Below are 15,985 nucleotides of genomic sequence, written 5' to 3'. Positions count from 1 at the left end.
TCATGAAAGAAATTGATGAATGATTAGATGGATCCATGAATGGCTGGATAGATGGATTATTCTGGGAGTGAACAAAGGAATGTTAGAAGTGAAGAATAAACTGTGCAATTAATTCATGGAAAAATAATCATTTAAACGAGAAGTGATTGCATGGCGATATTGTGAATGCATTAACAAATGGGCCCAGGAATGAATATATGGATGTGTGAATTAACAAGATAATAAATGCATGCCCAATGGAATTTGATGGCACGCGTTGTGCACCATAGTCTGGTTGCTGAAGAAGAGACCCTGTAGATAAAAAAAAACATTGTGCAAAAGCAAAACTATTTAACGAGACTCTTCCACCCACCTCCAGCTGTAACCTGCTTAGCTAACGGCAGCGCTCACCTGAGAGCTCATCCCTTGTGTTCTAGTTCAGGTAGCCCTGGTCCAGGGAGTAAGGGGCCACCCCGAGTGCACCCCCATCGCAGGAGCACCACCAAGCAGTAAGGGCTGCTGCTTCATGTAGGCTCCGCCCCGAATAGCTCCAGTGCACCGGAGGGCTGGAATAAGGCGAGTGGCAGTCCATTGCGCTTGCCAGGGCAGGTTAGGAGGGCAGTGGGCTACTGCTGCTCTCTGGCATGTATTCCCCCCGGAGAGGCAGCTGGCCATGTAGCTGGAGCCAGGGCTAGGGGGCATGTGGTGGGCGCAGCTGATCCCCTCCAGGCCCGCGGAGTAGTAGCCCCCTGAGTAGCAACCCAGTGGGTTCTGGGCACCTGGAAGTCGATGGCCCCAAAACCCAGGCAGTTGACCACGCGGTACATGGCGGACTTCAGCGCCTGGCACTTGCGCCGGAAGCCACAGGGCTGCCACCGGATGGAACCCACCTTGAACATGAACTCGGAGGCTGGGTCGATGGTCCAGTAGTGGCCCTTGCCGGGCCGGCCCAGGCTCTTTGGCAGCTTGATGAAGCACTCGTTGAGGGAGAGGTTGTCACTTGTGTAGCACTGAGTTCTTCCAACCCTGGCAGTCCCCGCGCAAGAAGGGGAAGCGCGCCTGCCGGAACTGGTAGATCTCGCCCAGCGTCAGGCGCCACGGAGTCACGCTCTGGATGGCCATGACAATCAGCGCAATGTAGGAGTAGGTCGGCTTCTTCGGCCAGCGCAGGCCGGCACATGGCTTCGGGGTGGGTGGCGGGCTCAGCAGAAGATACTGCGCAGCTAGGCCAGGGCTGCAGGCCCGCAGAGGGGTCCGCGGGGCTGGTGATGCTTTTGCGCAGAGGCGTTTCTACCATTAGGCAAGACTCAGCGGCCACCTAGATTTACTTTCGTAGGTGCAAAAAATCCCCCTTTTACTGCCCTAGCCCTTTTGCCACCCTAGGCAGCCGCCTAGTCTTGCTTAATGGTAGAAATGGCCCTGAGTTTTACCTTCTGACTTTGATCGAAAACGGTGCAGCATGACTCTGCATAACTCTGAGGGGTTCTACACTGCTCTGTGTCATGATGCTTTGGCAGTTCGCCGATGGAGTGCTGCGGGTGGTGGGGCGGGGCCGGGGAAGGTCAGGGTGGGGGGGGGGGGTAGTAGAGTCCGACAGACAACAGACAGGAGTAAGGTTGTAATCTATAATCTATATATAGAAAAACAAAAGTTTGTCCTTTATGCATTACTACAGCATTCATCTGATCGCCATGAAACTTTGGGAAATTGTTGAGTACACTCCCGCGAAGATTTCTGGTAAAAAAAAAACATTTGTTAAAAGTTGTTGAGTACACTCCCGCAAAGGTTTCTGGCAAAAAAAAAAAAAAATGTTAAATATTGGCCACCCGGCCCCCCAGGGACCTCATAATCTTTCCGATACTGAACGTTTACAGTTTACGGTGCGACTCGCTTTTGCAATGACCATCAACAAAGCACAAGGACAATCGCTGCAAGTGTGTGGACTACATTTGGAGAATCCGTGCTTCTCCCAAGGACAACGTGTATTTGGCCAGCTCACGCGTCGGAAAACCTTCTGCTTTATTTGTGTTCGCACCAGACGGAAAAACAAAAAATACTGGATATCCACAAGCACTCAAATAAATAAACAGAATTAAAACAACACTTTAAAATGTTTTCCATATTAAAATGAATAAGTTTCAATAAAAATGACACAATTTAAATTGAATGTTATCATAACAAGTTACCTTAAATTTCCTTTCTTCTGAAATTGCAGAAACGCGCGATGGGTAAGCTAGTTAAATAAATAAAACACTTTACCTTGTGCTCTCTCCAGGGCAGAGTTGGTGATGCAGCACATGCAAGATAAATTGTTTTATTTGTTTAATTACTTACCTTACTCCTGTCTGTCGTATGTCAGACACAACTAACCGCCCGCCCTGACCCTCCCCTGCCCCGCCCCAATGCCCACAGCACTCCCTCGGCGAGCCACCACTGTGCTTTGGATCTGGTGACACTTTCAGTCAGGATCTGCACAGATCTGCCACTTCATTCTGCATCAGATCCAGTGAAGCCACTGATCAGGAGCTGCTTACTTCCACAGTGCAAAGCAATAAATCGTGTTGCATCGCTCTGTGTCAAATCCGGTGAAACCTTCGGTTAGCAGGGAGAGTTACACTCTGACTCCAGCCAAGGGTCCAGGACTCAGAGGACATCACTTAGGGGTCAGGATGTACTTCCAAAGAGGCTAGTTGATGTGACCAGGTCAGGCCCAGTTGAGTCTTTTCAGCTGGAAAGCAGGAAAGGATGGGTTAAGGGCAAGCAGGCCCAGTCTTCCTTCAGGCTTCAGACAGCAGGTCAGTCCTTCTTCTGAGACTCCAAGGTCCTAAAGTGTTCTAATTTCAGGTTCTGGAGCTGCCACTTTTATTCCGGGATCCAGACTGTGGATGGGGGACACCACATATGTCTAACTCTAAAACTGGTCACTTCCTCTCTTTTATCTGAGTTTGGCTTCAGTCTTTTTAATGAAGCAAAGGACAGGCAGGTCCAGATGAGAGCTGCATTTACCAGTGAAAGGGTAGGCATCCTATAAAGCCAGGAATGGTCTGGGTAAACCAGTGTTAGTCTATGAGAGGCCAGCCATGCCACAATAGACAAATATTGGTAAATGCATTAGGTTTCCCTATGGGATTATTATTAAGTTAAGAGGTGTTGGAGCAGTGCATAAGTGCAGGGACAATGGAGTGAGTCCTGTGCAGGGTGAGTGGTGCATGAATGAAGGTTGGTAAGTGTCTGCATGCAGAGTGAAAGTGCGTTTATGCATGGTGATTGATGTGTGTTCAGTAGTGAATGAGAATTGTGTGAGTGTACAGGGTGAGAGATGTTACTCTGTACAAGGTAAGAGAAGTGTTAGTATAGTGTGAAGGGTATGTCAGTAGTGTGAGTGCAGGATGAATGGCTTGAGTTCAGGGGGAGGTGTAGGTGGAGGGTGAGAGTAATGTGAGTGCTTGGTGATGTCAATGGTGTGTGCGTGCAGAGTCTGCACTGTGTGAGTGGTAGGTGAGCAGTATCTGACTGCTAGCGCAATGTCAGGGTGACTCTGAAGAGCAAATGGTGTGTGAGTGTGCAGAGTGAGAGGTGTCTGAGAGTAGGTTAAGGGAAAGAAGGGATCAGAACGAGATAGAAAAGCTTGAAAGGCATGCATGCTTTACAGAAGCATTTGTATGTACATACTGACTTCCTGGTGATCAAGAGCAGACATCATGTGTAGCATGAACAGTAGAAGCAAGCAGTACATCATTCTGCGTGTGATCTCACAGTGTGTAGCACACCAGTCTTCAGTAGGCTGTCAGGATTACGCATAAGTTACTCAGACACGTTGTCTAGTACTACAACAACTTTAAAGCACAATCTTCAAAGGAGACAGTCATAAAGAGTGACGAAGGACTAAGCCTACCAATTAATTTCTGAGTTTGTGCAAAATCACCCCCAGGCACCAATATAAATAATGTTTAGGAAACATGAATTAATATCAGATACTAATAATAATTATGGGTCTGTTGGAATTAAATGTTATTTGCATTGAATTGCCCTATGTTAAGTTAGCATTTGCGGCCGCCATTTTGTCTTACTGATCAAAGCTCATTTCTGTTCTCTCAGCTAGAAAACTGCTGTGATGCATTTGTGTCTCTGAAGGTAGGGCCTCGCTGTGCTAATGAATACATTGTTTTGTACTTCTGCATACCTTTCCCATGAGACGGAAGCCTGCTCCAACTGGTTTAGCTGCGAAGGCAGGCAGCGTGACCTTGGTGCACAAAGAGTATGTACTCAGACTCAGAATTAAAACGTATCCCTCGGTCTTTCTGCATGTGTAACTGGTCCCAGCTGGACATTTCCAGCCAGGGAATGTCTTGTGGGTGTTGGAAATGTATATGATGTTTTACCAAGTGTTCTGAAGTCAGTCCCTCAGCAGCTATCCCATGAGGCTGGTCAGAGCGCATTTACTATAGCCTTATTGCCTGCCGTAGCGGGCTATACCGGCTAGTAAAGGCCCGCTGAATCGTTAAAGGCCCGAGCCGAAGGCGAGGGACTTTAACGAAACAGCCGGACTTTAATAGCCGGTATAGCCCTGCTACGAAGGGCTATAAGGCTATTAGAACATTCTGCCACTAGAGGGCAGAATGTTCTAACAAATTAAACAAAGGGTTCTCGAAGCTCGAGGGGATATAAATCCCTTCGAACTTCGAGAAGCCTTTGTAGAACATTGGAATGTTGCTCTGCGGGCCTTTACCGGCCCGTAGAAGCAGGGAGCACTCCATTGTCTGCAATGGAGCTCCCAACATTCCAATGTTCTAATAATACATAACTTGGTCTGTATTCTCTACTGTCTTCCCGACTCTTCATTTTTTGGAAGGCAAAGAGGTGGTCACGAGTGACCCGGGTGACCCGATTTTGGGTCACTTCGTTCAGGTCATTATATACACCATCATTCTTTGGCTGGTCTATGCAATTACAGACAAGGGCCAAGCCCAGGCAAATCATCTACGGCCCTCTCCTAAAAGGGGTAGTCAAGCCTGAACTGCTACACCTGATTTGAATGCTTGAATCAATCTCAGACACTGATAATAACTCTGGCCCACATTCCATCCGATTGTTTTGAGGTTGTCTGCTCCATTAGAGACAGGGATCAACAACATGTAGACCAGTCTGGCCTGCCCTAAAATAGATAGTCCAGTCTAAACTGCTAGGCCAGATCCCCTATAAATGGGAACACAAGCAATCCAAGACCGTTTTTTGCAATGTTGGACTTGAATCAGTGATTCATTTATAAAAAATAAAAAAAAAGTGCCAGGACACAAAGATTCCCTCAGAAGGCTGCTGCTGCTGAATGTTGAGGTTGTCTACTGCTAATTCCACCTTATGCCTCTTTCAACCACCACCCAACACTCCATGTCCATTGATGTCACTCTTGCAGGTTATTTTTCATCCTATGTTTCTCCCTTTGCCTGCTCCTCTACTTTGTCTTCGTTCTTCTTTCCTCATTGTCTGCCTTTCTCTCTCTTCTTCTCGGTCAAAACCTAATGGTCAAAAATAAGTCCAAGTCTTCAAATATAAGTGCCAGATGGCCCAACCTGCAACCACAACTGCAGGCTCAAATTAAGCAATACTTTGAAGTACCGATTAAGTCATAAGGCAGATCAGCCATGGGGTCCACATCTGGGGAGACCCTCCTACCTAGGGACACTCACTTGCCACAAACATTGACGGGTAGAGTGCGTGAATTATTCTCAGCAAAAGGTAATTACTCTGAGACATATTCCATTCTAATATGTATTGGTTCATCTCTAGCATAACAGAACGGGATCAATTACATGCAAACCAGTCTTGGCCTGACCCAAAAGACATGTCCGCCCTGAACATCTGGGCCAGGTCTCCTTTAAACCGAAATACAGACAAGAGCTTCCTTAATTACATTTTTGAAACCTAAAATGACTTCATTTGGAACATAAAGTTTATGACAGCCTAGCTTCCAGCTGTCATGTACACTGTGTATCAGCTCTAGTGTGTTGTCATGCTATGCAAATGTAATGGTCCTAATTTGTCTGTCTGTGTGTATGAAATGTTCATGCTCAAGGGAGCTCTAGCAATGATCAGACTCTTGAACAGATGTATCATGTATGCAGCTAGCCCTCTAGAGCATCTAAAAGCGATTTGCTGTGAGCTTTTAAAATAAATATACCAGGCATGTGTTTGTGTGTTTGCGTTGGGGCGGCCGAAGTCCTGCAGAAGCGCTATGTGTGAATGAATAACCAGGCACGTTTCTATCACCCAGGTTAAATTTCAGATTTGAAAGTTCCTTCTGTAATGCAACCTTGCGGAGGGTAGCGCTGCACATGCCCTGTGTCAGCATTGGACCGCCGAGACCCTGCGTTTCCACCCACATTTTGTGAAGACTTCTGGACAGCTGAGACATGAACTTGTCTGTCAAGGGTAACACGACGAGGCCAAGTAACAAACACTCTCCACTTCCCCGGTTCGCACATTACAAGAAGAATAGCACGCGGGGGAGGGGGGGGGGGGGGAGGGAGTAGAGGGGTGCGGGGGTGTCAGGGGCCTCACAGGGAAATGTATGCCTTGCCTATGTAGCCGCATAACTGCAGGGAAAGAATTGAGTTAACCCTCCAAGCAATGATTTATCTATGGAGCCGGCTCACCCCTGAGTAGTGACACAGGTTACTTCGCCCCGAGGTTTATGATATATTAATATCGCACTCTCTGGCACAGTGCACTATGTTTAAAACTGACACCGGATTCAGTCATCAAAGGACAGATTCAGAGGACATTCCTGAATTTCATTTCGTGTCTGAGGCGTTAGAAGGCCGGGCTGCCGTGGGCTATATTTCTGTACAGACCAATACTTATCCCAGAGGTCAAAGGCCTGATTCAGCAGTGGGGAGCAACATGGCATCTGCCGAACTGTGGCTGATGGCCATGCCGCCCACCTCTGTATTTCACTTCCTTATTTACAGTGCAGGCACCACGGGGTTCCTGCTATCCGAGACGTACCTGACTCTGCTGTTGCAAAACGATTGGAGATCGTGAAACCACGCACTTCAGGGATGTCGGACCAAGGGAGTAGCCAGCAAATTAAAATACCCCCCCACTTGGATCCATCCCTTGAATGACATTGGGTGAGCGAAACGAGCAAGCCCCACAGACTCTAGATGAGCTCCCTTAGTAACCACTTCCGTTCATCTTTAATCCTTTCATGTGTACATCCATCTATCCATCTTTTCATCCATCCTTTCATTATTCGTTTTCCATCCATCCATCATTCATCCATCCATCCATCCATCCATCCATCATTCATTCATCCATCCATCCATTCTTTTACTCAAACTTCCAAACATTCATACATCCTTTTACTCATCCATCCATTCATCGATCCATTTTTCTTCATACATCCACCAATTCACCCTCCTTTTATAAATACAACAATCCATCCTTCCACAACTCCATCCAGGCAACCATTCATCCATTCACCCTTTCATCCAGACTTTTATCATCCCAGCCACTTTCTTTCTCTAACTCATGCAAATATTGTTTTATACTTACATTCATCAGTCCATTCGGCCTTGCATCTATTCTGTTATCCTTTTTACCCTTGATTCTCGTCACAGTTTCTTATTTTCATATGCCCTTCTTTTAACTCTTCCGTCCAGCCCTCTCTCTCTCTTTACCTCTCTTTTGATCTTCATTTCTTTGTTTGTAATTAACTTTGCTTGCTTGGCCTTTGTTATCAGTGTCTGTATTTTAATAGCTTTTGTCTGCAGAGCTGCAGAAAAGGAAAGGCCTCATTTATAACTGTGTGCCAATACCACCCGCTTAAGCTGCAAAAGCAGGGGTGGGGGGATTCACAACAACAATATTCCCAACAGCTGCCCTTTTGACAGTATCACGTCCTTGTATACCATGTAATCATTCCACCTTGGCATGGGAAGGCTTGCAAATATTCCTGATGTTCAGAGACAAAATTCCCAAGATAATCTTGGTACTGAAAATGTACCCCCAAAAGTGGGGTGGGGGAAGTTATGCTAATAGGTTTTCCCTATCCACATTTGTGATGCGTATTTTGTCATGTCATACAGGCAGGGCCGGCCTTTAGCATGGGTGAGCTGGGCCCAGACCCAGGGTGGCAATTTCTGAGGGGCGCATGGAGTTGTGTGCATTAAGGCTTTGCCAACAGCAGCACCCTCCTCACCTTGCTCTAGCCTTGTCCTTGTCTCTTCTTCCTGTCTGATTTGCTAGTGGAAAGTGGTCTTAGTCCTTCATTATCAAAGGGCAGGTGATGTCTTTAACGGTAAACAGCCTTTACACCGCGGTCAAAACACTGCGGTGCCATTACGGCGCGTCTTTTACAATGCAAGTCGTTACCACGACTTGCGCTGGAGGGTGCTCTAGACTAAGGAATAGTAGATTTACTATTCCAACACCTTCCCTACTGTATGTAGGCTGGAGTTGGAATAGTAAATCTTACTATTCCTAAGTCCAGCACCCTACAGCTCAAGTTGTGGATACGACTTGCGTTGTAAAAGATGCGTTGTGATGTACCGCGATCTTTTGGATCGCGTTGTAACATCATACAACCGTCTTTAACACCCTTTTAACCTTCTTCCTTGCCCTGCCTTCACCCCTTGGCCTCTGCCAGCACACATCAACAAAACCATTGTTGTAGGGTTACTAGGCCACTTCAATTTTATACCTGAAAACTTTTTTCCTTTTTCCTTGTCAATGATTAGCTCTGTCCCTCTTGGTCCTCCGATGGATCTTGTTTAGTGCTCAGTTGGGTTGGATATAAAGAGTTCCAACAGTCATCCAATGAGAACCAGGAAATGAATGAATAAACTACAAACTAGAAATCAAGCATCTATAGATCATTCTCAAGACAATACTATAAGGATAAAAGATTATCATAGCAAGCCTAAATCTCCTGAAGAAACCTAGTCAAGCCAAAATCATGCACACCAAGAGTGCCATTAAAGCTACACTGCATATCAGCATTAATATTTGATGTTCTGATATCTCTCTAATATGACCTCCTCTGGTCATTAGTCTAACATTTGAAATGCACACTAAATTGAAGAGTTCAATCAGGATAGATGAGACAGGATAGATGAGATATGCTCATTTAGTTTAGTTTATAAGAATGTTAAGGTAAACAAGTGCATCAGTAAATCAGGTTATAGACAATTTAGTCAAATCCTAATAAGGCATTTAAAATAAGATGCCAAAGCTCAAGTGTTCAGGAATGGACATCAAACATACCAGTTCAAGCAGTTCTAAGAAAGGAAGCCAGGTGAGTCCGCCATCGGGCAAGTTCAGTTTGTCAAAGGAAAGTTCTGCAAAAAATGCACTAAGCAAGGAAAAAATTAGTAGCTCATCCATCACCATCCAGCTCCAACAGCCGCTCGCTCCTCCACCCACTGCCCATTATACCGAGCAATATTATATTCTTAAAGTTCCTGGGGTGACAGCTCTTGGAATCACCTCATTTGGTCAGACCACTCAGTCCATTGGTCAGTTTGTATAGGAGAGGTGTCAGGCGGCATAAAGAAACAAAACCAAAAGCAGAGAGGGCCCCTGTACACGGATATACAAGCAGGTTCAGGGAAAATACGCCAATTTATAAACAAGACAAAACCCTGCAATGTCTCTAAATATGTATTTATTAACAAAAATGTATACATTTGTTATATTTAGTCCCATTCGAAAGATTCAATTATGAGACTTGTGGGGATTTTGTGGGCTGTATTGTGACTTTTGTGCCCTCATATACATAATAAAAAACATTGTTTAGATTTTGTTACAAGGCAGACAACATAAAAAAGACACAAAATGTAGAGAAATAGGTGGAACTCTTACGCAGTCCTTAAGCAGTCCAATATGTGAAATGTTAGAACAATGCTCCTTTAGCAAGAGCACATAAGCAAGTTCAATAAGACAGTTTCCCAGGCAGCTGTTCAGGGTTGTATCGAAAAATATAGCAAAGTATCTTGTACAGTACATGAGAACTCAGGAAAGAAAACACAGTTTCACTTCATTTGTTATACTGAGGAATTATTTCACGAACAGTAGATTCAAACAAGTCAAGAGACTTCACACATGCAATCAGGCATACACTAAATTGAGCTAATATAACGTAACACATAATATGATTAATAAGCATACAATCATACAGAATATGATTTGTCATGATTCTAGTACGATTCTGAAGGGATGTATGTCGTTACAAGGCATACTTTTACAACGCATACCTTTACAATGCATTTTTTACACCGCAATATCTTTTACAACGCATTCCATTACAACGCATGCCATTACAACAAATTCTTTAAAACTACCTTTACAACGCATTCCACTACAACGCATACTACATTTACAACGCATACCATTGCAACGCATACCATTACATTGCATGTATGGTAAGTATTGGATAGTGTAGGGGTAAAAATTACTATTCTAACTCCAGGGGGTGCAACAGTAGGGTAAGTATTGGATAGTGTAGGGGTAAAAATTACTATTCTAACTCCAGGGGGTGCAACAGTAGGGAAAGTGTTGCATAGTGTAGGTATGCGTTCTAATGATATGCGTTGTAATGACTGCGTTGTAATGACATTCGTTGTAGTGGTATGCTTTGTAGTGACATTTGTTGTAATGGTTGCATTGTAATGGCATGCGTTGTAATGGATGTTGCGTTGAAAAAGTTTCGTTGTAAAGGTAGTGTGTTGTAAAAGTTGCGTTGTAAGGGTTGTTTCCCATTCTGAAGCACTTAAAATGATTTAGTATGGTTAAAAATAATATGTGTCAGTATGACAGATTACTGCTTTCCAAAATATTAACGTGTCAATATTCCTATGACATAGAATCATACTATTGTTTTAGGCGTATACTATTAGTACATATATAAATTACAATTTATGAAAGTTTCATGAATGCATTATTAATTAGAAATATGTAACAATTACTTTTCTTTTGTCATTTTGGTGCACACGTTTACACACACAGATATATTTTAATAACATTTGCTATCACAATCAGGTTAATCTTAAGGTTTGATTGATTCTACATCAGTGATGCATACTCATAACTGAACATAAAGAATGATTAGATTAGAGGTAAACTACATTATGTGCGAATTTACAATTTGCACATCGCTATCACTCCATTATTAAAATATAGTTCTTTTCTTATTAGTAAATCCCAATCCATAATATTTATACATATAGTATCATCTAGAATATACCTCTTCTGCATGCTTTTACGATGCAGTAACTGAAATTCTTTTGTTTTGTCATGTTTTTCTGAACGTGTAGTTGGTGCACATTTATTAATTGCGTTTCTCCATGTCACTGGAATCTGAATGTAATATCCTCTCCAACATCTGCATAAGGCAGCTAAGCTATTGATGATTTACGTGAGATCAGGGACGTCCAGGAATGTTTGTGTTCAGGGGCCAGTCTCTGCTGATCCAGGTACTGACCAGTGAACAGATAAGGGACCCCCTGCTGCCTGATTTAATTCACTGCCATCAGCAAGGGTACCAAATTTCTCTCCGCCCACGCCCAGGTCAATATATTAGCAAAGGCCAGCTCTGCATACAGGTGTGGTGTAAGTACCGTCATTTAGATTTCCCCCAAAGTTGATCCCACATGCAATCAGAGGGAATGTCTTGGCCTACAGCAACAGCATTAAACTTGTAAAGTGGCGGACCTGCTTCATCCACCACACTCCCAGATGTAGCTCTGACCTGCAAATGGTGCTTAGCCAGCACTGCCAATGACAGTACCAACATAACTACTGACCATCACACTCACACAAGTGTGACAATTCAGACTGTTCCTGGTCCCCCAAGCAATACAAATGGTTTAGGTAGTAAGTATTAGTAATTTTTAATTTATATTTAATTATTAAACAACTATTGTTGTGATCATTTCTAAATTATACTCAATACAGAACACCCTGGGTCTTCTACAAAAGAGTGAGAGAGGAGTGAGTCAACCAAATGAAGCAACCACTAGGGTACCAGTCTTCCGAGTGGGAGCGAAACGTCCTTCTACCAAGACCCATCAATCACCCAATGTGATGTCTCATCATCTGGGTTTAGGTATCATCCCATCAAGGAAAACCGATCTAGGGATTGATCGGAAAAAACCTTGACTAAGAGGAAGACTATGGGTTAGCTGGTCACCCTACATAGTACTTCCTCACATCCAGAGACTCACTTAGGAAGGTGAGCGGATCAGAGAGGTATAGGTAAAGGATGTGAAATGTGCAGCGCAAAATAAAGTGAGAAGGTGGTGTTCTAAAAATGACTAAGGAGTGCTTATAACAATTTTATTCCGCAAGCCTCCTTGCCATTACTAAAAAGCAGAGTGCTGACGCTTGTTATTTACAAGACGTCAAACAGTGTGAAAGGTCAACATGTTTCTGCCCTCACTAAGATCAAACTGTATCGGGGCATTCTTCAGGACCAAGCTATAAACAAGTACAGCTGCTGCTACAAAAAGTGAAAATTATAATAGTGTGAAATTAATATACAGATACTCCACCGGTAATGTCCAGATTGAATGGTTAAGGATACATTAACCGGAACCTGCAATAGATAAGAAACATCATCTACGTGTCAAACAGTACTCCATAAATTACACTCACTCATACTCACTCTGTGCTTGCGTCAATTGACGCTTTCACATTTCTAATTGTGTGGTGATGCTCAAATGAGGTTTATCACTTACCCAGAACACTTAGGTGTCGCCCTCACCTCTACCTGGTACACTACTCAGGGAAGGGGGCCCCGCTCTGAAATAAGGACAAAAAAAGAGAATATAGTCAGTGATGTATCTACATCACGACCAGAACGTCTTATATTTACTACACTCGCCCCTGGCTAGGGCCAATTGAAGGTACAGCGCGTCAGGTGTAGTCCACAAGGGGTACCCGTCATAAATCTCATCCCTCATTAATCACGGGGTGTCATGTGGTGTTCTTACATATTATCCATTTCACCCCTCTTAGTGTAATCCTCTCTGTCTAACCTGCTATTTGATTGAATAAAGCAAGTAAAGCAGTATGCTCTTGAGAATGGAGCAAGTAACTTTAATTAAACACAGAGAGATATAGCTAAAAGCTAAGTCTTGGCTAAGTTGTTATTGAATACCAAGCAAGTAATCCTGGTTGAAAACAGAGATACTAAGACTCGGCTAGGTCTCAAGTGGGGTATCCAGTTCCCACTCCTGAACCAGCGTTCGTCTGCTTGAATCAAAAAAGTCTAGGCATCTCTTATGAAGAGACTCACCTGTCCGTTGGTACCCCGGGCCGTGAGGAGTAATGACCGGAGGTACCGACGTTCTAATCTGCACTGTTTTTAAAGTAAAGTAGCCGGCTCGCCGCGTCGCGGGGACCTCCTCTCCACGGGCGTCCAGGGATGTGCCTGCAATACTAAGTTGTTACCGCGCATGCGCGCGGCGACATACACTGCATCTGGTGTGCCCGGCCCCGATTGCGCATGCGCCAGGCACCAGACACTCTAACGCGGACATGCTCTGTGGGTCAAATGTAGTACTAAGCATGCCCGAGTTCGTGCCACTATACTCACATGCTTTGAGATTTATCTCTTTACTCTATATCGGTGTCAAGTTTCTGGTGGAGTATGGGCAGGATATATAGAGGTGGAACGCAGGTTATTCTCACTAAAAGATGTTCATTAACACTTGTGAAATCCTCATCATAGGGTACATACCCATTAGCTTCACTCATTTTCATTCTGGTGTGTGGAGATTTTGGTGAATAATGATATTTATCACAAATAAGATGAGTGATGTGTTTTATGTACATTAAAGTATCTGGTGTGTATTATGTACATTAAAGTATCTGGTGGAGATTTTCAACCAAGACAGCCTCAATAGTCTGCAGTAAGTTCTAGAATGCCTCCCTATAAAAGGTATTATTTCATAGGGTAATTGTTCTCAATAACTTCTGGGATTGTTACTCCCCAGCATGGGGGCAAATGACAGATTACCACACCCACTCAGAGCCTGGCCATGTTGCACCCAGGAGGTTGCTATATGAGAAACAGTTGATTTTGCTCAAATACCACATAGATGTATACAGAAAGTGGTATTATCTGCGATATGGTGGTTTTGTTTATTGTAATGCCAGCCACGAAATTTCTTCGTTGAGCCCATCTACATCTGTATGTAATCGGTACACCCAGCGCTGTTCACGTTGTAGGAGAAATTTTTGAATTTCCGTGATATGAGTAGGGATAAATGGTTTCTCTAGAATCACCCAGTGTAATTCTGTATCCGAATGTCCTGCCTCTATGTAGTGATTAGTTAATTTGGTGGCACTTTTCTTACACCGAATAGTACTCCGGTGTTCGGAGATTCTCACCTTGATCTTTCTAGATGTCATCCCTACGTATCTCTTTTTGCAGGGACAAGTGATGAGGTAGATGACCCTCTCGGTGTTGCAATTAGTGTGTTTATTTAGGGTCCAGGGCCTAGCTGTCCCTATGTCTACCTCAGTGGTATGACTTGTCAGTGGGCAAACAGAACAATTGCCACATGGGAAATGACCTGTCACAGGTGGCAATCCCCATATTCCTGGTTCCATGAGATCCTTCTTGGGTTCACGTGGTCTCGTATGTACCAACCGATCTTTGACATTCATACTCCTTTTGAATGCAAAAAGCGGAGGGGGTAATGTCTTCCCTCCGATTTCCAGAATCTTCCAATGTTTTAGAATACTCTTCTTCACAGCATTTGAATGTCCTGAGAAGGTGGTTACACATGTCATCCTATGTGTATCTGTTCCATCATTCGGTGGTAATCTGGGCTCCAATAGAGCATCTCTATTATTATTGGACGCTCTTTTCAATGAGGTTTTGATTGTTTTCTTCGGATACTGCCGTTCCTGCAATTGTACAGAGAGTGCTGTTGCATGTTCTTTTTATTTCGCACTGTCAGAGCAGTTCCGCCGAACTCTCAGAAACTGCCCAAAGGGCAGATTTTCGCGAAGTGCCTGGGGATGATAACTCTGAAAATGTAATAATGAGTTCCTCGCCATTGGTTTTCTATATAGTTCAGTACTCAGATGCCCATTCTGAGAGTAGATGTTAACGTCCAGAAATGGGAGATTCTTCTTAGAGAATTCACAGGTAAAATTCAGGAATTGGTTCCGATGGTTCAACCAATGGTGAAATTCTTTTATACTCTCAGCTGTTCCTCTCCAGATGACTAGAACGTCATCTATGTAACGTTTCCAAGTCACAATGTGGTTCAGAAATGGATTAGTGTTACATAATACATGGGTCTGCTCAAAGTGATGAACATAAAGGTTCGCCAGCGAAGGAGCAAAAACACTGCCCATGGATGTACCAAATACTTGGAGAAACAGGTCTTTATCAAACTGGAAAAAGTTCTCTTTCATGGCTATGGATGCACATGCCATAATAAAACTGACCGGAGTCTTGCTATCCAAATCAGTCTCTAGCAGGAGGGTTTCTATCACAGAGAGAGTCTCGTCCTGAGGTATACATGTGTATAAGGACTCTACGTCGAAAGACACAAGAAAATCTTGGTCCTCATCATACTCCATGGCCGTTAGTAGACGTAATAGATCTTTGGTGTCCTGAATGTATGTTGGCATTAGTTTTACTAGAGGTTTAAGAAAAAAATCAACAAATGTCGACAGGGGTTCCAATAAGGAGCCTATCCCTGAAATAATGGGCCTTCCAGGAGGAGGTGTAATTCCTTTATGTATCTTTGGTAAGATATAAAAGTAAGGAACCACCGGGTGTGTGGTAACCAAATACGCTGCCTCTTGATCGGTAATCCAATCCTCCTCTTTAGCTTCTTTTACCATTCTCTTAATACCAACGCTGAGTCTATGCGTGGGGTCCATTTTTAGAGGACGATAGAATTTCTTATTGCCCAGTTGTCTCTTGCACTCATTGTCGTATGTGTCTATATCAAGGATCACAGTTGCCCCCCCTTGTCGGCGGGTT

General features: G+C 43.8%; 1 pseudogene; it reads right to left on the bottom strand.

Moving 5' to 3' along the window:
• Window positions 1-373: 373 nt before the first annotated feature.
• LOC147677960 (forkhead box protein F2 pseudogene) lies at window positions 374-15,576 on the bottom strand (annotated as a pseudogene).
• Between the last annotated feature and the right edge of the window lie 409 nt (window positions 15,577-15,985).

The sequence above is a fragment of the Lissotriton vulgaris genome, chromosome 12 (genome assembly GCF_964263255.1).
Source record: "Lissotriton vulgaris chromosome 12, aLisVul1.2, whole genome shotgun sequence".
Lineage (NCBI taxonomy): Eukaryota > Metazoa > Chordata > Amphibia > Caudata > Salamandridae > Lissotriton > Lissotriton vulgaris.
The sequence above is the reverse complement of the archived record's forward strand: the minus strand, read 5'-3'. Positions and strand labels throughout refer to the sequence as shown.